The sequence below is a fragment of the Cervus elaphus genome, chromosome 11, assembly GCF_910594005.1.
Source record: "Cervus elaphus chromosome 11, mCerEla1.1, whole genome shotgun sequence".
Classification (NCBI taxonomy): domain Eukaryota; kingdom Metazoa; phylum Chordata; class Mammalia; order Artiodactyla; family Cervidae; genus Cervus; species Cervus elaphus.
The window spans coordinates 97,245,102-97,270,175 of NC_057825.1; the positions used below are offsets into that span (position 1 = coordinate 97,245,102).

General features: G+C 43.3%; 1 long non-coding RNA gene across 1 annotated transcript; it reads right to left on the bottom strand.

Moving 5' to 3' along the window:
• Positions 1–889: 889 nt before the first annotated feature.
• Positions 890–24,781, bottom strand: LOC122703641. The gene is made up of 5 exons (XR_006343546.1): positions 24,617–24,781; positions 20,328–20,332; positions 5,133–5,141; positions 1,815–1,817; positions 890–901 (listed from the first exon to the last, which is right to left on the bottom strand). It is a non-coding gene; the product is annotated as an uncharacterized LOC122703641 (long non-coding RNA).
• Between the last annotated feature and the right edge of the window lie 293 nt (positions 24,782–25,074).

A 25,074-nucleotide genomic window follows, 5' to 3' on the forward strand; every position in this document is an offset into this window, starting at 1 on the left:
ACGAATTTCCAGGTTCAACTCCCTCCCTTCCACTCAGATGTCTTCTTCATATGATCAGAGTCGACCACCATTAGCAGAATAACCCCCTTCTCCACCCCACCCCAGGAAACTCCGTCTCCTTCTCTGCTTTAATTTTCCTTCAATACATTATTAAAGTATGTATCTATTTATCTGTCTTCTATGAGGGCATGTCATTTGCTGTGTTTTCTAATGTGTGCCCAGGGCCTGGGAGAGGTACATGGGCTATGACAGGCTTCAACAAATACTCATTTGCTGAGAGATCTTGCTTGCTAACCCACAGCAGTAGCTTGTAGCTGTTCAGAGGGCTGTGCTGAGAAAGATTTGAGCATCAGCATACAGTAATCAATACTGATTGTTATTTTGCCCAGAGTCAAGAGGGAGAGCCAGAGGGTATGTTGGTACCACTGCTGCCTTGTATTGGGGTTGAAAATGGTGCTAGGTTTGTACTTTCCTAACATATTAGCCAATAAGGCAATATTCTCAGTTTATGGGTAGAATGAACATCACAGTGAAAATTTGATGAGGGAAGAGAGTCCAGCTGGCAAGGCACACAGGTCAGGGCAGAGTGGGGCTGTTATGGGAGGTAGCCTGAGCTAGGAGGCTGTGGTTGGAGGAAGCCAGGTCTGGGCTCAAGGCTCTGGGCGAACAGAACGCATGGAGGCTAGCTGGGGAGGTGGGGCTTGTTTGAGAAACTGACCAAGGTCAGCGAAGGAAGACAGACACAGAGGGGCCAGTCTATTCCCTTCCACCCCTGGGCTCCATAGCATCCTCATGTCACTCAGAGTTTCCCACCATCTTGCCAGTTCAGAGCAGAGCTATAAAGGGTCCATGGAAAAAGAGCGAGCAGGGAATAAATAAGCCCAGAGATTAATGCACTAGACTGTATCCTTTTTGCACTCCTTAAACCTGGACTCCTTAAATACACTGGGGTCATCGGGGATTCTTGCATACTCTCTTGGGTCCTTAGGCGAAGCAACAGAAAGAAAAGCATCTCCTTTTTTAGACTGGAGAATTGGCCAGCAATGTCAGGACTCTTTTTTCACTGTATTTTAAAAAATTTTCGTTGGGGGTATATATTTGGTTTACAATGTTATGTTAGTTTCTGGTGTACAACAAAGTGAGTAATTTATACATATACGTATTTTCACTGTTTTTCAGATTCTTTTCCCATGTAGGCCATTACAGAGTACTGAGTAGAGTTCCCTGTGCCAGACAATAGGTCCTTATTCGTTATCTGTTTTATATATAGGAATATGTATATGTCAGTCCCAATCTCCCAGTTTCTCTATCCCTGACATCTTACCCCTGGAAGACGTAAGTTTGTTTTCTACATCTGTAACTCTGCTTCTCTTTTGTAGATAAGTTCATTTGTACCTTTCTTTAAGAGTCCACATATAAGTGATATCATATTTCATCGTATGTTTAATGATAAGTTAACTGTGGGCTCTCAAGCAATCGTCCCCAGTGCCAGGCCGGGGCCCAGCACAATACTGCTGGCTTCCCAGCGCCAAGCTGCTCACTTTCTCTCTCTCGCTCCAAAGCAAAATAAAAGAACATCACTGAGCATCTTGGAACTGCATCGCCCAATTTCTGGGATAGGACGCAGAATCGACAGGCCCAGCTTTATTTCTCCCTACAAGATGTGTTCTTGTATAATAATCTCCTTCCCATTTCCTAGAGTGTCTTCCAGCAAACGATGACAAACATAAACAACACTTGCAGAAGAGATGGTCTTTTATTAGTTCTTAGAAAGACCTTCATTTCCTTCCAGGCTCATCTCTCTAACTGGGAACCAGCTGATCATTGGGAGTGAAGCAAATAGATCAGAACAGTAAACACCAGGTTTTTGAAATATGGTTATGCTTCTAATGGTAAAATAATTATAAGCTAGGGCCTTAAAGCAAGCTTTTGTTTACCCCCGGGAAGAACTGTACGATTACAGTGTGATGCTAGATTAAGACTGGAGGTTTAAATGATTGAATTGTGTCCCTCTTGAAGTGGTGCCACTTAATCTCTAGAGATCGGGAGAAAATGAAACCTCCTTTCATATTTCAAATATTTTTTTCCTGAGAAGCTGTTTGGATTTCAGAACTGATTTCTCATGCAGAAGAGATGCGCAAATGTCAGGAAATTATGCAGAGTTCCATTTTAGTGATCACCACTCGGGAGGATGTTGTCAGCCACAATGACCAGGGTTTTGCTTCTGGCACACAGGTTTCTTTTGATACATATGAAATTTTATACAAATGATCCCAGATCCCATGTTATTCATTTCTCGATTGTTTGTCGCTCACTTTTAAGCAAGAATTGAGTTCAAAAGCGTCTTGGTCATAGGTTATCCATGCCACACAAACCCCTTTCTGCCTGAGTGACTTTGTTGATGCCATTTGAAATGATCACCCATTAGGATTTATTTTTGCCAGTCTACACGCCTCAGCCCAGATAAGGCAGATCATTAGCGGGTGTGAAGGGAGGCTCAGGAAATGAAGGCCCTCCAGCACTTGTCACATTACTTTGACTGGTCTGATAAGACAGAGCAGGGCAGGCGGGGGTTTTTCTCCCCACTGGGATATTGAACTTACAGAAAATGAGACAGTGCATTGAGCTGAGGCGGTCAGATCTCACCAGAGAGACTGGGGTAAATGTGTTTCCCCAGTTGCTTAAGGAAAAGATTCCAGTGGATGGCAGGGGGCCAAGGGACAAAGAGAGCTAAAGGCCCGATGGGAGTGACCCTCTGAGGCCGCAAGGTGAAGAGGTGGGAGAAATGCTGACAATCAACCAGTTACTACAAAGACATCAAAGGCATTGGCCAGCCATGCACCCGACACTAGTTTCAGATCTTCTGCAGAGTGAAAGGCTGGCCCAGTGTGCCCCGTCTTACGGATGCAGGTGGTATGCATGGGCGTCTTGACTGATCTGTGCTCTACTGGGAGAGTGACCCTGCAGATCAGAGAGACGGGGCCTCCTGGGAGATTTCCACCATCCCTGGACTCCTGTCCCTCCTTTAGGGGAGCGCTCCCCCTACCTAGCTGTGCCTGAGCCCCGCTCAGTGGGCTGGGGGTCCCTTTGCCCCCCCCTTCCACCCAGCATCTCAGGATGCTGGGAAGAAAGCCACTGCTCAATGAAAAACCCCATGAAGGCCTATCTGCCTATTAATAAGTTATTAATAGTTATTCCTAGATGCCAGAGACAACATGTAAAAATTATCCTTGTGACTTTATTAAAATAAATTGGTGGAAGTCCACATAAATAAATTTGTTCTTTTTAAATAGCATGCTTTTTAGGATGACCAGCCATCCTGGTTAGCTCCTGGTCAAACTGGGGTGGCTGGTCACCCTACTTCTAGTTAATATCAGAGTAGCCGGTTTAGGATAGTATAAGAGAAACTATTACATTTTTCAGAACTGGATAGCAAAATTCTAACGGGTGATTCACTCCTCTAGCTTTATCTAAGGACATAAAAATATTAAGAAAACCACCGTGAACCTGCTTAGCCGGGGACCCCAGTGACTCTGGAGTCAGGCTACTGGGACCTGAATCCTGGCATCACCACCTCCAGGCTGTATGAACTTGGGCAAGTTGTCGCCCCTTCCCTCTGTCCCTTGATGACTTTGTCTATAAAGTGGAGATGATAGAGCACATCTCGGTGGGTTGTTATCTGAATTCAAGGAGCTAATACATGTGTGATATTGTGATTTATAAGAAATACATATTTGGTTGTTGTGCTTTCCTGACACAGAGATTCTAAAACCTTTGGGACTTTTTTTGTGATGTGCGCAATAAAGGTGTCTTTTGTTATGTTAATGAGGTGCAAGTTGGACTGAACCTAAGCTTGGGAGCTGGTTACCAGGGGAGCCAGTCCTGTGATTGGAGGACTGGAACTTTCAGTCCCACCCCCTGACCTCTGGGGAGGGGAGAAAGGGTGGAGGTTTTGTGTAGTCACCAGTGGCCAGTGAGTTAAATCAATCCTGCCTGTGTAATGAAGCCTCCATGAAAACCACAAGGATGGGTTCTGAGAGCTTCTGGGTAGGTGAGCACGTGGAGGTGTGGGGAGAATGGACTGGAGAGGGCGTGGAGGCTCTGCACCCGTTCCCCATCCCTGTTCAATGCATCTTTTCCATATGGCTGTCCCTGAGTCACATCCTTTATAATAAGCAGGGAAAGTGAAAGTTGCTCAGTCATGACTCTGTGTGACCCCGTGGGCTATATAGTCCATGGAATTCTTCAGGCAGAATACTGGAGTGGGTAGCCTTTCCCTTCTCCAGGGGATCTTCCCAGCCCAGGGATTGAACCCGGGTCTCTTGCACTGCAGGCGGCTTCTTTACCAGCCGAGCCACAAGGAAAGCCCAGTAAGCAGTGATGGAGAAAGTAAAACGGCTCTCCGAGTGCTGTGAGCTGCTCTAGCAAATTAACCAACACCAACCTCTGACATAGCCAGTCCGTCAGAAGCACAGTGATGGCCAGTGCCTGGGCTTGGCCTCTGACGTAGGGGCGGTCTCGTGGACCTGGGCCCTGGGCTGTGGGACCTGAGGCCACCTCTTTGTAGACTGTGTCAGGGTTAAGTCAAGTTAAACGATCCCCAGCAAGTGATTAGACAATTGCCTGCTTGGTGGTGGTAGGGGGGAAGCCCTGCCATATACACACCCCACCATGGTGGAATTGGTTGCAGAACTCTTTTAATACGCAAGAGGCTTAGAACAGCTCTAGCACCCAGTCAGTACTTAATAGTCTCAGTTATCATCCTCATTATTATTATCTCTCTTTTCATGAGCCCTGAATTACTGCCAAGGGTTGAATATAACTCCTAAGTATACATTAAGCCTCATGTCATCACTTAACTGTTGTAGTTCCTGAGTCACTAAACACTGTATTCTTTGAGTAGGCCTCAAGTGTGATTTTTCTTCTTCTTCACCCTGCACTGGTCTGGAACTTTTCCGTTTCTTCTGGCTGCCTCTGCTTTCTACTGCTCAGAGAAGGGCATCAGTTAGCTTCCTAAGAGCCCATTGGCCCAAGCTCTCTCCTCGTCATGTAGTTAAAACATCTTAGACCTACCGTCTTCTGTCTCTGCTCTAGGATTCTAGCTGCCCCTCTAACACACACACACACCCCACAGCAAACACCTCCCACATACACCAGTATATACACACAAACATACACACACAGCTATATACACTGCCACATATACATGTGTGTAAACATGGATGTACACACACCACGTATACATGTACATGGCATACAAACATATACATGCAAATATACACATACACCATATACACATTTACCTCACACCCATATACACAGATAAAAAATACACATGTACATACACATAAATACACATGGGTATATACACACATACACACCATATACACACATGCATGCAGACACATATACATGAATACACATACACATGTGCACCCAGATATACACAGATACACATACACATCAGGTGTGCATGCATACACACACAAACACATACATAGATACACACAAATGCACGCACATCACACACACATACCTACATGATACACACATGCACACACTCACACACACACATACATACATGCACATACATACACGTTATTCATGGTGAACTGTGGTCTCCAGCTCATCCCAGAGAGCATGGCAGAATATTTTGACCATCTCCACACAGATTTAAAGGTAGGTCTTCAGGAAGGAAAAAAAATCACTTCTAAAAGGTAATTATGTGTGGTTTTCTTCATGATCACATTATGAATAGTAATTATATAAAATATTATTTCAAATATCAAAACTTCTATGAGCATGCTGGTCAGATACTTTATTCAACAAATCACTGAAATTGCAGAGCCTCCTCTGTAGCAGGGGCCCACCGGGCATAGATGTCTTCTGAGAGAGTCTTCACCTCTCCCCCAGACCTCCTTGTCACTAACTTTTCAACCCTGTGTTTTTCAACATCTTTCACCTACTGGCTGAACCAACAGCCCCTTCACTTAAATAAGTGTAGAATCACTTTTCAGGCCATGTCTCTCTCCACATGAGGTGGTCAACCAGATGTGTTACCTGAAGCTTTGCCCCTGGGAGGATTTACTCCACCATTGAGTTTCTGGGCCACTTCAAAAAGGACTGTAGTGCTAACCCCATCTACTTCTTGCTTTCCTAGCATCCCCATTTTACTGATCCTAAGGAACACCTCAGGAAGCCATGGGTCAAGGGAGAAGAAGGAAATAGGAGCAGGACGCATATGACTATGATCCATTGGCCCGGGCAGTGTATTCATGCCTTCCAGACCTGCCCTGACTCAGTTTTACATTTGCCATTTTGCATTTGACAAGGGAATGTTATTGTGTATGTCCCTTTTTATGATCTGATACATCAGATAATACCTTGTTCAGGAAGCCAGTCCAGAGTGTATTGTCTCTTGGTATCTGTAGTGGATTACGCATGACAGCAAAGTCTGTCACTCTCTCCCATTGAGCGGTAGAGTTTATTTCTTCTCTCCTTGACACTAGATTGATGGACCAAGAAAATAATGTGGTAGCAGTTCCACTGTGTGTTCTAGGCCTGGACACTGAAAGGGCTGGTGGCATTCATTTCTTCCCTCCTTCCTCCTTGGAAGACAACCATCACGCTGTCAAAAGCCCACATCTCACAGAGAGCCCATGGGCAGGTACTCTGGTCAGCAGCCCCAGCCAATCTCCTCGTCAGCAGCCAACATGAACAGCCAGGCTTCTTGGACTCGGTAATCAACCTTGGTCTTTCCAGGCCAACAAAGTCAAGTTCCCATTGAGATCAGAAAATCCAATAAATGGGGACCTCCTTGATGGTCCAGTGATTAAGAATCTGCTTTCCAATGTAGGGGACATGAGTTTGATTCCTGCTCGGGGAACTAAGATCCCACATGCTGCAAGGCAACTAAGTCCACACATTGCAACAGCTGAGCCCGTGCACCACAGCTATGAAACCCACACACGCAACGAAAGATCCTGCACGCTGCAACTAAGACCGACACAGTCAAAAATAATTATTTTTAAAAGAAGTGAAATAACACAGTTGAGTTAGTTAAATAAAAAAGAAAATTCAATAAATGACCACACCAATATCCCCAACCTTCAAAAGATAGCCACCTCAGAGCTTTTCAACGATCACAGGCCCTTTTCACTGATTCACCTCTTATAGCCTTGGGGAAAGGATGGTCCTCCCATGGCTTAAAGTCAGGAGACATCTGAACAGGTTGTACTTACCACATCCATCCCATCACTGCCATCACCCTTCATCATCAGACACTTGCCTCTTCAGGTATTGTTTGAATGCTATCCCAAATCTACCTAGAGCATAGGTATCACCTAGAAGCGTCTTAGAAATGCAGGTTTTCAGATTCTAATCCAGACTTAGTTAATCAAAATCTCTGGAGGTGCTACCCAGGAAACTGTTTTAATAAACTCACCAGATTGTGCAAAGCGTTACCAGGAGTGTTCAACCTCAATGACTATAGACCAGGATTTGAGTCCAGGCTTCAACGAATCCCAGCAAATAATTGCTGTCATTTTCAGGTGTAAAAGTCAGCACTTTAAATCCAAAATCCTGAGTGAGTATACTAAATTAATTGATTTGATCTGATTATGTATTTCTTCTTCCTTGGCTTTACATCCTCAGAATTCACTTCCATTATATGCTTTCCGTGTGGGTAAACTGCCAACAATACTCAGCAAACAATTCAGCAAAGCTCTGAATCTCTCTTAGTTTGTTGTCATTCTCTCTTAGCCAAACAGGTTATTACCTTCCAGAGCAGGTCTTGTAAATTTATCAGGGGTACATGGGGATGGAGCTGTCTTTAGCATCTAGAGGTGATGAGGGCTGATGGCCGAGGGTCTTGTGATACAGTTGCTCAGCCACAGTTATTGAAAAGCTTCAGGGAAAGTTTTTTGGGAGGATGTGAGGTCTTCTTTCCACTACTAAAAGATTAAGGGGAATTTGGGTAGTTCAAAACTCTCAGCCTCTTCCCGTCTGCCCAGATGTCTGCATCCTACTTCTCAGGACACATCTTGTTCTTTACAGTGTCCTAGTACAGTGAGGTACTATTAATAGTATGTCCTAGCACTAAAGTGCTAGTGATGGCCTAGTACAGCAATGTACTAGTTTGGCCACCTCATGTGAAGAACTAACTCATCGGAAAAGACTCTGATGCTCAGGAAGATTGAGGGCCGGAGGAGAAGGGGGTGACAGAGGATGAGATGGTTGGATGGCATCACCGACTCAGTGGACATGAGTTTGAGCAAACTCTGGGAGACAGTGAAGGACGGAGAGGCCTGGTGCACTGCAGTCCACGAGGTTGCAAAGAGTCGGACATGACTTAGCCACAGAATGACAACAACAAAAGCACAGTGATAGGAGAAGTCTGGGGATCAAGACTTGGTGGGGTTGGGTGCTTAATTGATGCAGCAACACCCCAGATGCTATAACCAGATTCTAAGCTTGTTCCACAGCTATGCCTGCCCTACAGCTGTAAGAATGAGAAACACTTCAATGCTTCCATAAAGATCTTCTGACCTTTGAGTGCTGTGGGTTTTCTTTTGATTTTGTCTTTTCCCACACAGACTCCTTAAAACTATCAAAAGCAGTCATCTGAGCCCCCATCATTTATAATCACGTGTTGTTGTTCTTTTTTCTTCCCTTAGTTCCCAAATTCTTCCATGTACAGGCATAGTGTAATAAAGTGGAGTGGAGGCTCAGGTCATTTGGTCCAGGAGGGCTAATTCTTTCCTTGGGAGGCTAGCTTGAAGGGTCACCAGCATCTGAGTTACCCTCACCTCTTGCTGACTGGCAGGCATCAAGAGGTACCAGCCCTGGCACATTTCCTGGTCATCCTTTCATCTTCTTTCTACCCTTTCACGTCTCTGTGTTACTCTATTTCTCTTTCCCCATTTTCAACCGATATTTTTATTTTCTTCCTATCCGTGCCTAGCCACACACTTCTGACGCTGACATTTCTGTCTGCGCTCACAGTTTTAAACACTTTCCTGCCCTTCTTGGGGTCACAAGCTCCCAGATGCTGTGCTTCCATTTAATACCCCACAGTCATTCACTTTCTTCTCTTAAAGCCTCATTTTCTGCTTAAGAAACCCAACCTTACTGCATATCAGCTCAACTACAAATTGAAAGCCAGGTCAGTACACGTTATTTTTTCAACCCAGACTTGAGATACAGCAGCACCTCCCAGCAGTGGAAGACCACTCTGACCATTCTTGTATTTCTGCTTATGTCTGGCCCCTGGGGCTTGCCCTCCTAGCCCCATCCTGGTGACACTGGCAGATATGAGAACTCCCTACTTGCATGAGTCACCTTCCTGTCTGTCCTGTTTGTGGGTCATGATCTCAAGGTTTCCCCAAGCCACCTGAGAGAATGAAGTAACTTGGCTCTGTTGAAGCTTGGAAATAAAAAGGTCCTTGAGAAGCTTTTGTGAAAACTCTTGTACTGGAATGTGGATTAAAAAGGCTTGCAGGGGTGTACTGCTAAATCTTTACAAATGTTTAGGATAAAACACAAATGAGAAAAACATGTTCAGTGAGGCTTCTTGATTTGGGCTAAACTGTGTTCTTAATTCTCTTCTACTGAAATGTGCTCTGATCAGGGAGAATGACCGCAGGCCAGATGACGAAACTGTTGTCCTTCTGTACTTGGAGTGACTTCCCTCGAGAGGCTATGCTGTTTCTCTCTGACTCTGTCTCATTTTCTCTCTCTCCCTCCCTCCCACCTCACTCATGACATGGAAAGTCAATGTTTGGGGTACTCTTATTTAGTAGCATTACAGTGAACCTTTGTCACAAAACAGTCTTCTGGGCCATCGTCAAGCTTTTTAGAAGAAGTGGAAACTTGGGTGGGCTATGCTTCTTACTAATTAAGACAGCTGAAAAGAAACTGGTATAAAATGGCAATGAGAAGAAAATAAGTTTTGTGGGGCAAAAAAAAAATGGACGTCTATGATTTTGTAGTATTTTTTAAATTTAAAAACATTAATTTTGGCTGCACTGGTCTTTGTTGAAGCATGTGGGTTTCTCTAGTTGCAGCGCTTGGGCTTAGGTGCCCCCACGGCATGTGGGATCTTAGTTCCCTGACCAGGGATTGAACCTTCATCCCCTGCGTTGGAAGGTGGATTCTTAACCAGCAGACCGCCAGGGGAGTTCCTGTAGTATTTTCATAAAATTATTTTGGAAGCACAACACACATACAGAAAATGGTACAGATCATAAGTATGTAACTCAAGGAAGTTTCCACAAATGAATCACGTGTAGCCCCTACCCAGATCAAGAAACAATATTATTGCTGGCCCCTCAGAAGCCCTATTTAAAAGTGTCTATATAAAAGTGTCTGCTTTCATCATTAGTATTACCCCTAAAGGTAACCATCATCAAGACTTTTATCAGCAGCAGTTTTGTCTAGAATTATAAGTATATACACTTTTATGAATGGGTTCTCTCATGCAAAGCTGTGTTCAGGCAATGTATTCATGTTATTGCATATAGAGTAACATGTTCCTTGCTAGTGGTTTGAAGCAGGGACTAGCAGATGACAGCCCACCCCAGCTTGCCCTTGAATGGCCCACCAGCTAAGAATGGTTTTTGCTTTTGTCAAGAGTTGTAAAAAACAAAATGAGAACATGCAGCAGAGACGATGTGTGTGTGTGCGCTTCATTGCTCAGTCGTGTCCTCTGCTTTGAGACCCCGTGGACTGTAGCCTGCCGGGCTCCTCTGTCCATGGAAGAATACTGGACAAGAATTCCGGGCAAGAATCCTGGAGTGGGTTGCATTTCCTCCTCCAGGGGATCTTCCCGACCCAGGGATTGAACCTGCGTCTCTTACGTCCCCTGCACTGGCAGGTGGTTTCTTTACCACTGGTGCCACGTGAGAAGCCTCACCAGAGGTAGAATTATTTCCAAAAGATTTATTGAACTCTTTCTTACTACCTCCCTTCTGACCCTCCTCATCCCTACCCCCCAGCAACTACTGATCTGCTTTTGCCATTGTAGATTATTTGCATTTTCTCAAAAAAAATTTTTTTAAATAATTAATGGTAAGTTGCTTTATTAATGTCTTTTTTGGGGGCCAACCTTCTAAATCATTAGGTTTACTACTTTGGTGAGGAGGGAAGGAGACATTTTACTGACCCATGGAGCCTGAATATCGGGAACTTGTGGCAGCTGAAGAAAGAGCTCTTCAGTGAGAGCACAGTGTCAGCGGCCCAGCGGGGCGAGCCTGGTCACTCGGCACGAGTTTGGTATCTTCTGCAGTCTCGGCCCGATGGCATCCTCACTTGCCTCATTGATGGCATTTAGCTGCTAAGTCAGGTCTGACTCTTGGCGACCCTGTGGACTGGAGCCCGCCAGGCTCCTCTGTCCGTGGGATTTCCCAGGCAAGCACACTGGAGTGGGTTGCCATTTCCTTCTCCATACATTTTCTCAAATTTTATAGAAGTAAATCCCACAGTCTCTTCTCTTTATTGTCTGTCATCTTTTACTCAGCATAGTTATTTAGAGACTCATCCATATTGTGCCATATTTTCATTTTTTTAAAAGCCGACCAGTGCTCCATTGTGTGGATATACCACGATTCGTTGAAGCAATGTTTACTGAAAATCATAGTGAAGCCATTAAACTAGAGGTTTATCAGTTTTATTGTTCTCAAAAAAGCTAGTTTTTGTTTTGTTAATATTTCCCTTTTGTTTTTCTATTACATAAATTTTTGCTTTGACCTTTATTATTTCCTTTCTTCTGATTACTTCAGGTTTCATTGGCTCCTCTTATTTTCATTTCTTAAGATAGTCTTTGGTTTGAAAATTTCTTTCTTTTCTATTATAGGCGTTTTACATTTCCTTTTAAATATAGCTTTAGCTGCATCTTGAAGATTTTTGATAGGTTGTGTTTTCATTTTCATGCAGTGCAAAATACTTTCTTACTTAGTGTTTTTTTCCCTGAGATCCATAGGCTATTTGGAAGTCTCTTCAGTTCAGTTCAGTCACTCAGTTGTGTCCAACTCTTTGCAATACCATGGACTGCAGCACGCCAGGCCTCCCTCCAAATATTTGAGAATTTTCTAGGAATTTTTATTATTTATTTCTGATTTAATCCCATTCTAAAGAGCATACTTTGGATGACATCATCCCTTTATAAATTACTGAGAACGGTTTCATGGTCTGGAACATGGCCTATGTTGACAAACATTCCACGTGCCCTTGAAAAATGAATGCATTCTGCTGTTGTTGGGTGGAGTGTTTTTTGATGTAAATTGGTTCAGTTACATTGATAGGGTTGTTCAAATCTTCTATATTAACTCTGATTCTTTCTGTGTATTTGTTCTCTCCATTGTGGATAGATGGGTGATGACATCTACCATAATTGTGGATTTCTCTGTTTCTCCTTGCAGTTTTTTAAATTTTTACTTTATATTTTAGAAACATAAATATTAGAATTGTATGTTCCTTTGATGAATTGATCTGTTTATCATTATAAGATACCATTATCATTAACCCTCTTGGTCCTTGGTGATTTTTTTGCTCTGAAATTGACTCTACCTGATTGTAACACATCAGCCAAACTTTCTTTTATTTATTTATTTATTTATTTATTTTTTCAGTGGGTTTTGTCATACATTGATATGAATCAGCCATAGATTTACACGTATTCCCCATCCCGATCCCCAGCCAAACTTTCTTTTGACTAGTGTTAGCACGGTTTATTTTTTTCCATTCTTTTACTTTTAACCCCTTTTTGTCTTTATGTTTTGATTAGATTCTTACAAGCAGCATCTACTTGGGTTTTGATTGTTTTAAATCCCATTTGTTCTTGACAATCTGTGCCTTTAAATGGAAGTGGTTAAGTGGTATATATATATATATCTTCTTTATCCATTCATCTGTCAACAAACATTTAGGTTGCTTCCATATCTTGGCAACTGTAAATAATGTTGCTATGAACATTGGGGTGCACGTATCTTTTGAATTATTGGGTGTTTTTTTAAAAATAAATAAATACCCAAGTGTGGAATCAATGAGTCATATAGCAGCTCTACTTTTAGTTTTTTGAAAACCTCCATACAGTTTTCCACAGTAGCTGTAACAATTTACAATCCCAATAACAGTGTAGGCGGGCTCCCTTTTCTCCATATCCTCACCATTTTGTTATTTGTGGTTCGTTCGGTCACAAGGATTCGGACACGACTGAGCGACTGAACTGAACTGAACTGTTTTCTGTATACTTGATATTTTTAATTAAGTGTCAAATATCATGTGTGAAAATTGAAGTGACTGAGTATGTTTTATTTTCTTCCTTCAGAGAGGATTAATGTTATCCTATGTTATAGACTTCGTAAGACTGTCTGTCTCTGATTGAACTACATTTAGTATGTACTCCAGACTCTCAGCTGAGAGTGTGGGTGTTTACTAGAGCCTGAAGGGTGCTGGACTCACAATTTTTCTCTCCCCAGATATACAAGAGCACTAAAATACCTGCAGTACTTTCCAGCTATATTTTTAGAGATTTCTGAGCGTTTTGTATTACAGAAATTAAGAATCAGGAAGTGCTTCAAGGGGGAAATTGCTATGGGGTGTCAGACTCACTTTCCTGAGTTTCTCTTCCTTTCGTGTACTGAGCCCTTCAAGTCTCTGCTGCCTTGGCAACCCCAAACTCCCGTTTTGCCTTTGCATCCCTGTGAGATTAGCAAAAGCTCTTCTGGCTTTTCTGATTCTTCATGACATTCTTCTGCCCAGTTTAACCTTCTCTCTGTGTCAGGAATCCACAAATGTCCTAAGAGAAATGAAAATAGTTGACTTTTCAATGGGTTTCCTTTTTCTCGAGAGCTTTGGCCCCTCAAGTGCTGGCATTTGTCCCAGCATCTCTTCAGGACCCTCAAACAAATTTATTGTGTATTTTCTTGTCTGCTTGTCTTCAGCTGAAGCATTTGTCTACTACAAATGATGGAATCATCATAGCCTAAAGAAAAATACTCTCTAGAAATTTGATTTTAAAAAAAAATTGAATTGTGAACATACAGATGCCAAAGATTATATATTATTTTTTATTTGACTCTATTTATTCAAATTTGCTAGTACTAGTGTTTGTGAGTGTTCTCATGGTAATATTTTCTGTTGTACATGGGATGATGAAATATCTAATGAAATAACAGTGGTGGGGTCTATGGAAGAGGAAAGTTTTGAGATGTTAAACTTCCCAGATTTCCCTCCATTTAATTTTACCCATTTCTACTGAGAGTTCACTCTGTGTCCACTGTTTCATATGAAAATAGGATAGACTAGAGAGTCAGGAGGCATGTCAGTTGCTGACTTTGGTATTCCAAAAGCCTAGGACTTCAGAACAGCTTAGAGAATGGGACGATTCAACAACAACAACAAAAAAAACCTTTTTATTTTGTGCTGTGCTCAGTCATTCAGTCGTATCCCACTCTTTATGACCCCACAGACTGTAGCCCACCAGGCTCCTCTGTCCATGGAATTTTCCAGGCAAGAATACTGGACTGGGTTGCCATTTTCTTCCCTAGGGGATCTTACTAACCCAGGCATCGAACCCACGCCCCCTGCGTCTGCTGCATTTGCAGGCAGATTCTTTACCACTGAGCCACCTGGGAAGGCCCCCCCTTTTATTCTGTATTGGGGTGTAGCCCGTTAACCATGTTATAATAGTTTCAGGTGAACGGCAGAGGGACTCCCAGACACGCACATGTACTCATTCCCCGCGTCTCCTCCCATCCAGGCCACCACATCCCACTGGGCAGAGGTCCCTGTGCCCTAGCGTAGGACCTTGGTCACCCATTTTAAGGACTGCAGTGCGCACATGTCCATCCCCGACTCCCTAACTGTCCCTTCCCCTCATCCTCCCCCACCCCACTCCCCCCACTGGCAATCATAAATTTGTTCTCTAAGTCTGAAGACGCAACAAAACTCTTCAGAGAAACAGGGTGGGGACAGTAGAGGTCTCCCTGCTTCAAGACAAGAACATAATTCCCCAGAACTGGTGGTGATAGAAAGTGACGGGAGAGAGAGCCGCGATGTAGCAGGTGCCGTTGGTTACCCAACCCCCTGGCCCCAGCTATACCTTAGAATATGCCAATCTGACAGCCAGCTGCCAAGGCCTGCACTTCCATGCCTGAGGATTTTCTCTAGCTTTCAAACCTCATTTTGCTTTCAGCTGTGGCCGACTGAAGGTCTCAGCCAAGTAGTCTCTCCAGCAAGCAGCTTTCAACCAATGACAGATAGGGGTCATTATGTAAACACTCCAATCCCTAGCTCCTGAGTTGTATGTTCTACGTGGCTTCCTATTCATTTTCCCAGAAGGTTAAATTCCAGTTGGCCACAGTGGCTTGATATCGCCCTCTTTTGGATGCCTTCCCTTTCCTGTCTCTCTCTACCCAACTACCCTACTGATGTTTTCTTCGTCTCCCAAAGAAACGATTTGCACTAGAATCCTCATCTCAAGAGCCTATTTCTGGGGGACTTTACCAAAGACATGGCTTAGCCTCACACAGATGCTCTAGATCCTGGCTCCCAGACAGTAGCCAGAGGAGATAACGAGCCTCCAGAGATGAAAGACAGGACTCATGAGGTCTGTGGACCATGAGGCATGGTCAGCCTCGCAGAATGCTTGTTGAAGTAGTGTTAAATTGAAAAGAATCTTCTACACTAGTGAATGTCTGTCTCCTAGTTGGGTAGATAGTGGGAAGCTACATTTTGGAAGTAAGTAAATGACTCACTGGCTAGAAACAAGTGCTTGTGTCTGCAAGTGTAGCCTGGACAAAGCTTTTTATCAGGATGAGGTATTCTGTTCCTTCTGCCTTTATTTGCCCTGTGTTAACCATCAGCATGTTCAAACACAGGGCAATTATTCTGAATGTATAGAAGCAAATAGACTTTAATGATTATTCTAGATGACATTCATTTCAGATCTTCTGAATGTGTTCAAAAAGGGGCCAGGAGTAACTTTGCTTTTCAAATTTTTCTTAAGTTGTTCAAAGTATGATACAGTATGGGGTGATTTCCCTCTTAATTCCTTTATCAAACTTCCATTTGCTCATTAAACCTTATAAATCAAGTGAGATTATGAAACTGGTGATTAAGTTAAGGCTTGAAAACTTAGACATGGCCTCTTGGACTCAAAATGCCAGAAAATATTTGTGATATTTTCTGTAGCCCGTGGTGGGCTACAGCCTGTGGGGTGGCAAAATATGTCAGAATGATAGATATTTTTTTTGGCTCCCTGTGGTAAAGAATCCACCTGCAATGCAGGAGACCTGGCTTTGATCCCTGGATTGGGATGATCCCCTGGAGAAGGGAATGGCAACCCACTCCAGTATTCTTGCCTGTAGAATTCCATGGACAGAGGAGCCTGGCAGGCTACAGTCCTTGGGGTCTCAATGAGTCAGACACAACTGAGTGACTTTCACTTTCATGTTCAATTTCTCCTTTCCCACGCTGTGATCCGAGAGTCTGAACTTTATAAATGTAGTCAGTGGGCTCCCTTGCTTTTCTTACCTTGTATTTTTATTTATTTTTTTGTTTATTTTTGGCTATGCCAGGTCTTGCTTGCTGCGTGTTGGCTCTCTCTAGTTGCAGTGGGTGGTGGCTACTTTCTAGTTGTGGCACGCAGGCTTCTCGTGGTGGTGGCTTCTCTTGTGGATCACAGGCTCTAGAGTGCAGGCTTTGTTGCCCTGTGGGATGTGGAATCCTCTCAGACCAGGGATTGAACCTTCCCTGCATTGGCTGGGAACTGAAGTGCTAGGGAAGTCCCTCCCTTGTTCTTTGGATTCCACTGGGTTTGGTCAATGGGTGTCACTAGTAGGAGAGCAGAAGACAGTACAAGAGTGATGTCAGGGTAATTACACCCCCGGCTCCATGTCAGCTGGGTCACTGCAAACGGCTTGTGTCCTTCTATCTAAACAACAGCTCCTGCAAAGCATCCCTGCCCTGCAGCACCAGCTATGCTCCTTGGCTCACGGGAGGCGGTTTAAGGAATGAGGGTGACTGGTAATGGCTTCCTGACATTGCTAACCCAGATATCCTGCAGCATCCTCTCCTGGTTTCCCCTAGCCCTGCCCAACAACATTTTAAAAGTTTTCTTTATTAAACTCTCCTCCATTGTACCATCTGAGTGAGGAGGCCATCTGTTTCCTGCAGGGACCAAGACTGGTACAGTGTATCCCTCGTCACTGGTCAGACGTGAAGCAGAACAGGACAGTGCAATGCAGTGAACGGGTGGTGCAAGTCCATCGCAAAGTGAATCGATCCATTTTGCTAGAGAGGGTGGGATTTCATGAAGTGGATAAAAGTGGTGTTGGAGAGCTCTTTGAATCACATTTAAAACTATTATCTAATGCAGTTTAGCAGAATTTCTCTAGTTAAAAATTGAAGAGAAAATCCACACTTGGGCATTTCAAAAGAGAGTGATTTTTAATGTCAAGGATTAAGAGAGACATTAAGCAAATACATAAATCCTTTGCTGTTGCTTTTTTAATTTAAATACAAGAGACACTTTCTTCATGCTTTTGTCATAAAACCAGTGAAGTGAAGGGTGTCCTTATGTGCCATCCTACTCTTTCTCCAGAAATATTGCCCCCAAAAGCCACCCAAAGAATATTTAGTTTAAGGCAATCTTGTTTGCCCTAAGAATGAGAATGTAATTACAGTGATAACCGACACTTTCGTAAATGTAAGATAAACTTACTTTCTTAATTCTTCTCTTGATTTTTAAAGATTAAGTTGCAATCAGACTTCTTTTTTTTTTTAATCAGCCATGGATTTACATGTGTTCCCATCCCGATCCCCCCTCCCACCTCCCTCCTCATCCCATCCCTCTGGGTCTTCCCAGTGCACCAGCCCTGAGCACTTGTCTCATGCATCCAACCTGGGCTGGTGATCTGTTTCACCCTTGATAGTATACTTGTTTCAATGCTATTCTCTCAGAACATCCCACCCTCACCTTCTCCCACAGAGTCCAAATGTTTGTTCTGTACATCTGTGTCTCTTTTTCTGTTTTGCATATAGGGTTATTGTTACCATCTTTTTAAATTCCATATATATGCATTAGTATACTGTATTGGTCTTTATCTTTCTGGCTTCACTCTGTATAAGGGGCTCCAGTTTCATCCATCTCATTAGAGCTGATTCAAATGAATTCTTTTTAACGGCTGAGTAATATTCCATGGTGTATATGTACCACAGCTTCCTTATCCATTCGTCTGCTGATGGGCATCTGGGTTGCTTCCATGTCCTGGCTATTATAAACAGTGCTGTGATGAACATTGGGGTGCACGTGTCTCTTTCAGATCTGGTTTCCTTGGTGTGTATGCCCAGGAGTGGGATTGCTGGGTCATATGGCAGTTCTATTTCCAATTTTTTAGGAATCTCTACACTGTTCTCCATAGTGGCTGTACTAGTTTGCATTCCCACCAACAGTGTAAGAGGGTTCCCTTTTCTCCACACCCTCTCCAGCATTTATTGCTTGTAGACTTTTGGATAGCAGCCATCCTGACTGGCGTGTAATGGTAACTCATTGTGGTTTTGATTTGCATTTCTCTGATAATGAGTGATGTTGAGCATCTTTTCATGTGTTTGTTAGCCATCTGTATGTCTTCTTTGGAGAAATGTCTGTTTAGTTCTTTGGCCCATTTTTTGGTTGGGTCATTTATTTTTCTGGAATTGAGCTGCAGGAGTTGCTTGTATATTTTTGAGATTAATCCTTTGTTTCTTCATTTGCTATTACTTTCTCCCAATCTGAGGGCTGTCTTTTCACCTTGCGTATAGTTTCCTTTGTTGTGCAAAAGCTTTTAAGTTTCATTATGTCCCATTTGTTTATTTTTGCTTTTATTTCCAATATTCTGGGAGGTGGGTCATGGAGGATCCTGCTGTGATTTATGTTGGAGAGTGTTTTGCCTATGTTCTCCTCTAGGAGTTTTATGGTTTCTGGTCTTACATTTAGATCTTTAATCCATTTTGAGTTTATTTTTGTGTATGGTGTTAGAAAGTGTTCTAGTTTCATTCTTTAACAAGTGGTTGACCAGTTTTCCCAGCACCACTTGTTAAAGAGGTTGTCTTTTTTCCATTGTATATCCTTGCCTCCTTTGTCAAAGATAAGTTGTCCATAGGTGTGTGGATTTATCTCTGGGCTTTCTATTTTGTTCCATTGATCTATATCTCTGTCTTTGTGCCAGTACCATACTGTCTGGATGACTGTGGCTTTGTAGTAGAGCCTGAAGTCAGGCGGGTTGGCAATCAAACTTCTTGTTTCTCTATTGAGTATCAAGTTTTGTTCTCCACATGAAATGGATTCACTCAAAGTGAATCCCGATGATCCTTTTCCCCCAGTGATCTTTAGCTAAGAGGACCTTCTGAACATCCTTGGAGAAACTGCAGAGGCCACTCAGGGAGAAGGGACTGTTCCTTAGGTGATTCTTGAGGGCATCCCTTTGGATTTGGGGTTGGCCTCTGGGATCACACAGCCTGGATTCAGCATCCAGCTTCAACTCTGCTAGCCCTTGGCCTTGGCCAGGCCCTCAGCTTTGGAAACTCCATCCCTGCATCACATCTTTGAAGCACTTAGCCCAGGTTTCTAGTATGTGGTACACACTCAGTTCCCACCATAATTACTGAAATTATTGTGCCATTAGTAGCTCTATTTAATAGGCTTCTCTGTGAGATGTTATATCAGTTTACTAAAATTAAAACAGTAAATATTGCTTATGTTTTTACCAGTTTAAAAATGACAAGGTTTAGAGAATAAAAGGCAATGGAATTACAACAGGATCTCTACCTTTCAAAGAAAGGAACACATAAATTACATAGAAATATAAAAAAGGAGAACCCTGAAAAATAACAAGAAAAGGCAATTTAATTAAGACAATAAAAATAAATAGGGGAAAATTTCTTTTCTAAAGGGCAAAATACCAGCTGAAACATAAACTCTAACTAAGCTTCTAGGCTCCTAATATGTAAATCAAAATGACAAAGAAATATAAAAAGAATAAATAAAGACTCTCAGGAATGTGCAAAACATAAAGGAGGTGGGGGGGCAGTATTTATATTCACACAAAGTCTAAGTCAATTTAAAATTGTAATTATAATGAGAAATGGAATAATTTCATAAATTGGTATAAAGCATAATTACTAACAAAATTAAAACAAGCAGGAACATTAATGTGCCCTGAAACATAGTATTGGATAGAGAAAAGGCAAAATTTTAAGACAATCAAATTGGTAACTAAAACCCCCAAATGCAGGGATGCAGGAACACACGTATCAGCCAAGGGCCTACAGGGCATGGAAATCATAACCCTCTCTTAGCTTCTGTACCTTAGAACAGAGTTTCCCAACCAACCAACGAGTACTCCTGGGCTGGAGGACCTCTGAGCCCTTAAGGAGCTCAGGATGTCGTGTAAGGAGCCTAGGGATGCCGAACACTTCAGTTTGGTCTGCCTCGAGCCTTGAGCAGCTTTTCCTGGTACTTCTCAGAGAACTGCTTAAGCAGACTGTGTGTGACCACGTGGCCTGCAGTCCCTGAGACCAGAGAGAGGATACGATACGTGACATCTATCTTTGTCTGCAGTACCCCAGTCCACGGAGCATGGGCAAGGAAGTGTCTGCCACCTGAGCATCTGATTCAGCAGCCACCTGCAGAAAGGTCTTCACTGCCTGTCCTGGGACAGGTAAGTCCAGGTAGGGGGCCCAAGGAGCAAGTCACATAGCAAGCACCTGGCTGGGAGTTAAGGAGGATGAGCAGGGACCAGGCCGGGACTTGCATCCACATCGCTGTTGTTGTGACGTGGATGCTCTGTGGCAGGTGTGCCTTTTTTTAAATATAATTTTTTATTGTAGTATAGTTGATTTACAATGTTGTGTTTGTTTCAGGTATTCAGTACAGTGATTCAGTTTCAGGACTTCCCTGGTAGCTCAGCTGGTAAAGAATCTGCCTGTAATGCAAGAGACCATGGTTCGATTCCTGGGTTGGGAAGATCCACTGGAGAAGGGATAGGCTACCCACTCCAGTATTCTTGGGCTTCCCTGGTGGCTCAGCTGGTAAAGAATCTGCCTGCAATGTGGGAAGACCTGGGTTCGATCCCTGGGGTGGGGAGATCCCCTGGAGAAGGGAATGGCTACCCATTCCAGTATTTTGGCCTGGAGAATTCCATGGACTGTACATTCCATGGGGTTGCAAAGAGTTGGACATGACTGAGCGACTTTCAACATTATTGTCTTACCTATAAAGGAAAATTGTGTCAACATTAGCAATGAAAGATTGGCAGAAATTATTCTTTAAAAGTCTTGTTTAGGAATTAGATGCAGCATAGAACAAGAGAATACAGCAGTGTTCATGAAAGTTAAAAAATAAAGGAATGATTACATTTAACCAGTGGGAGAACTGATACTTCAATATTTATTTTAAAATATTTGTTCCTAAAATGATACTTCAAATACATGAGGCCAAGAATATACATACATAAAATGAAAGTGAAAATAAAGTGGCTAAGTCGTGTCCGATTCTTTGTGACCCCATAGACTGTAGCCCTGCCAGGCTTCCCTGTCCATGGAATTTTCCAGGCAAGGATACTAGAGTGGGTTGCCATTTCCTTCTCCAGGGGATCTTCCCGACCCAGGGATCAAACCCAGGTCTCCCACACTGTAGGCAGACTCCTTACAATCTGAGCCACCAGGGAAGCCGCATAGATAAATATGTACATGTATATATGTGTAACTGAATCACTGTGCTGCGCACTTGAAACTAATACAACATGATAAATCAGCTATGCTTCAAATTTAAAAGTAAACGTTTTTAAAAAGAGAAGAAAGAAAATGAATGAGATAGACACACAAAATATCCGTTAGCATTCTGAATTGAGAGCCGCATACCTGTTTTGAAGCCAAGGATACCATTTGAATTTTATTTTGGTCATGTTATGTCGTTAAACCTACACGGTATCAACTGAATGATTTTTTCCCTACTGACATGCTTTAATAACATGTATGCGGTCTTATCACCGTCCCATTCCTGTGCTTTCAGCATCTCATTTGTATGCAAATTCTCATGGAGGCAACTTATTCCCCGGTAAACGGTGCCAGCCGATTGAGTGGCTCTGTAATTATGTTCCATCCCTGTCTACCCTATTTGTTTCTTATTTTATCCCTGCCGCAGCGCCTGCTTCGCGTTCCGGTCGTGAATTACTGACTGGCTCCGCAGCAATCTTTCTTCTGTGTGACGGGATGCTTTGCCTCCCTCCCCTTGATGTATTCGTTCCCCTTTTGCCATCACTTTCTAAACCTGTGTGTGAGGCTTGTTCCTTCTGCCTTTGGATTGTTTCCTCCTGTTGTTTAATCTGGAAACCTTTGGTTCTAGGACAGATAAGTTGTTCCACTAACTAACTTGGCTTCATCCCTCTTCTCCCTCAGTTTGATATATGTGTTACTGAAATTTACTACTACCAGTAAAATGATTTTATATACATGTGTACGTTTGGGGTTGCTCAGGAAGGCTGAGAAATCTAATGAAAATTTCATGTGGGACAGTCATGCCAGGAATAAACATTATGCATATAGATTTACATATGAATACAGTATGTAGACTTGGTTTTACACATATGTACAAAAGTATGTGAATAAAGCGTGTGCGTGCATGTGTGTGTGTGTAGAAACTGTATGTGCCCTGAAATAGTAATACTTGTGTTTGAACTCTAGATTTATCATTGATTATTTGTGTGACCTTGGACAGTTTCTTAACTTCTGTACTTTATTTTCCACATTGGTAATGAGGTTAAGAATCATATCTATTTCACAGGGTTTTGGAGGATTAAGTAAATGAATACATACAGAGTGCTTCTTGGGGCACTGTAAGCTTGAATGCAATAAATGTCAGTTATTTTTAATTATCACACAGGACACACAGTAGATATGTATGCGTGCTAAGTCGCTTCAGTCATGTCCAACTCTTTGTGACCCTGTGGACTGTAGCCCACCAGGCTCCTCTGTCCCTGGGATTCTCCAGGCAAAAATACTGGGGTGGGTTGCCATGCCCTCCTCCAGGGGATCCTCCTGACCTGAGTCTCTTACGTCTCCTGCATTAGCAGGCAGGTGCTGCCTGGGAAACCCCACAATAAATATAAACATGCACAAGGAGGTATCAATTAGATTAGATCCTTCTATTCAGTCAACCTAATTTCATAGCATAGCTGTATGCAGGAGGCCTCGCTAGGGCGCTCAGAGTGGTGTGGAGATGGGCACTTTCTCAGATGTGCGTTCATGATTGTGCAGTCTTCCCGAGTAAGGAGCCGATGGGCCCCTCCCTTAGTACCCGGTCTCCATACCGAAACTGGCACGAGGCAGGGGAGGCTGCCCACACCCACTGTGGTCGGGAATGATGGCACGGACTCAGTCGGCACTAACCAGCCCGTACTCACCCATTGACCACCCGCGCTGTTCTGTTTGCCCAGCAAAGAAGTGCAGGATTCCCAGACACGTCTCCCCACCCCGCCTCACGGAGAGGTTCTCGCATGCAGCCCCTCGGGGGCCTGTCTGCTGGTCCAGCAGACAAGACCAGCTGCGTTTCCTGTACTCTGGTTCCCCATCGTGAGGCGTCAAACACAGCCCTTCCTGGGACAGAGGCGAAGCCCCAACTTTCTCCTGCTGGAGAAGCAGCATGTTTGGTCAGGCATCCAGCTGATGTCCTGCTGGGTGCAGAGCATTTCCCCCCTTCTCTTCTGTCATCTTCCTTCCTCTATCCTCCCTTCCTGCTTCCAGCTCCAAACACACCTGGCCGCACCACTTTCCCAATGGGCTCTGCAGTTTACAGCCTGCTTTGGCCACTACCCTGTTCCTACGGGAAGACACGTCTTGTGCTTCTCATTTTACAGATGAGGGAGCTGCAGCTCCGAGATGTGATGCCTGGCTCCAGGCTACACAGCGTGGCAAGGCTGACACACAGCTGGACTTGGGCCCATAACTGGTTTCACACAACTGCAGTGTAATAACCTCGTGGACTTCTTCAACAACCACTGATTGTAATGAAGTGTGCTGGGTATTGTGACACAGGAAGTACTTTTCCTACACATCGTGCCAGTTTGGGCCGGGCAAGGCACATGGAAGGAGAACAATGCATGTTGACTGGGAAGGTAAGGAATAGGTTTTCCAAATTCAAACTCTTTCCCCATTTAGGTTGTTGTATAATATTGAGCAGAGCTACTTGTGCTATACAGTGAGTCCTTGTTGGTTATCTGTTTTAAATATAGCAGTGTATACATGTCAATCCCAAGAATCTGATAAAGAATAGATACATGTATATATATAAATGGGGCTTCCCAGGTGGCTCAGTGATGAAGAACAGCCTGCCAATACATGAGACACAGAACACACAGGTTCAATCCCTGATCTGGGAAGATCCCCTGGAGAAGGAAACAGCAACCCACTCCAGTATTTTTGCCTGGGAAATCCCATGGACAGAGGAGCCTGGTGGCCTACAGTCCACGGGGTCACAAAGAGTCGGACATGACTTAGCAACTAAACACTAACGAATATGTATAACTGAATCACATTGTTATACATGTGAAACCAGTGCAACTTTGCTAATCAACTAAACTCCAAAAACACGAGAGATGACTCTACCCATGGACGGCCCCAGATGGTCAATACCAAAATCAGATTGATTATATTCTTTGCATCTGAAGATGGAGAAGCTCTATACAGTCAGCAAAAACAAGACTGGGAGATGACAGTGGCTCAGATCATGAACTCCTTATTGCCAAATTCAGACTTAAATTGAAGAAAGTAGGGAAAACCACTAGACTATTCAGGTGTGACCTAAATAAAATCCCTTACGATTATATAGTGGAAGTGACAAATAGATTCAAGGAATTAGATCTGATAGACAGAGTGCCTGAAGAACTATGGATACAGGTTTCTGACATTGTACAGGAGACAGGAATCAAGACCATCCCCAAGAAAAAGAAATGCAAAAAGACAAAATGGTTGTCTGAGGAAGACTTATAAATAACTGAGAAAAGAAGAGAGGCAAAAGGCAAAGGAGGAAAGGAAAGA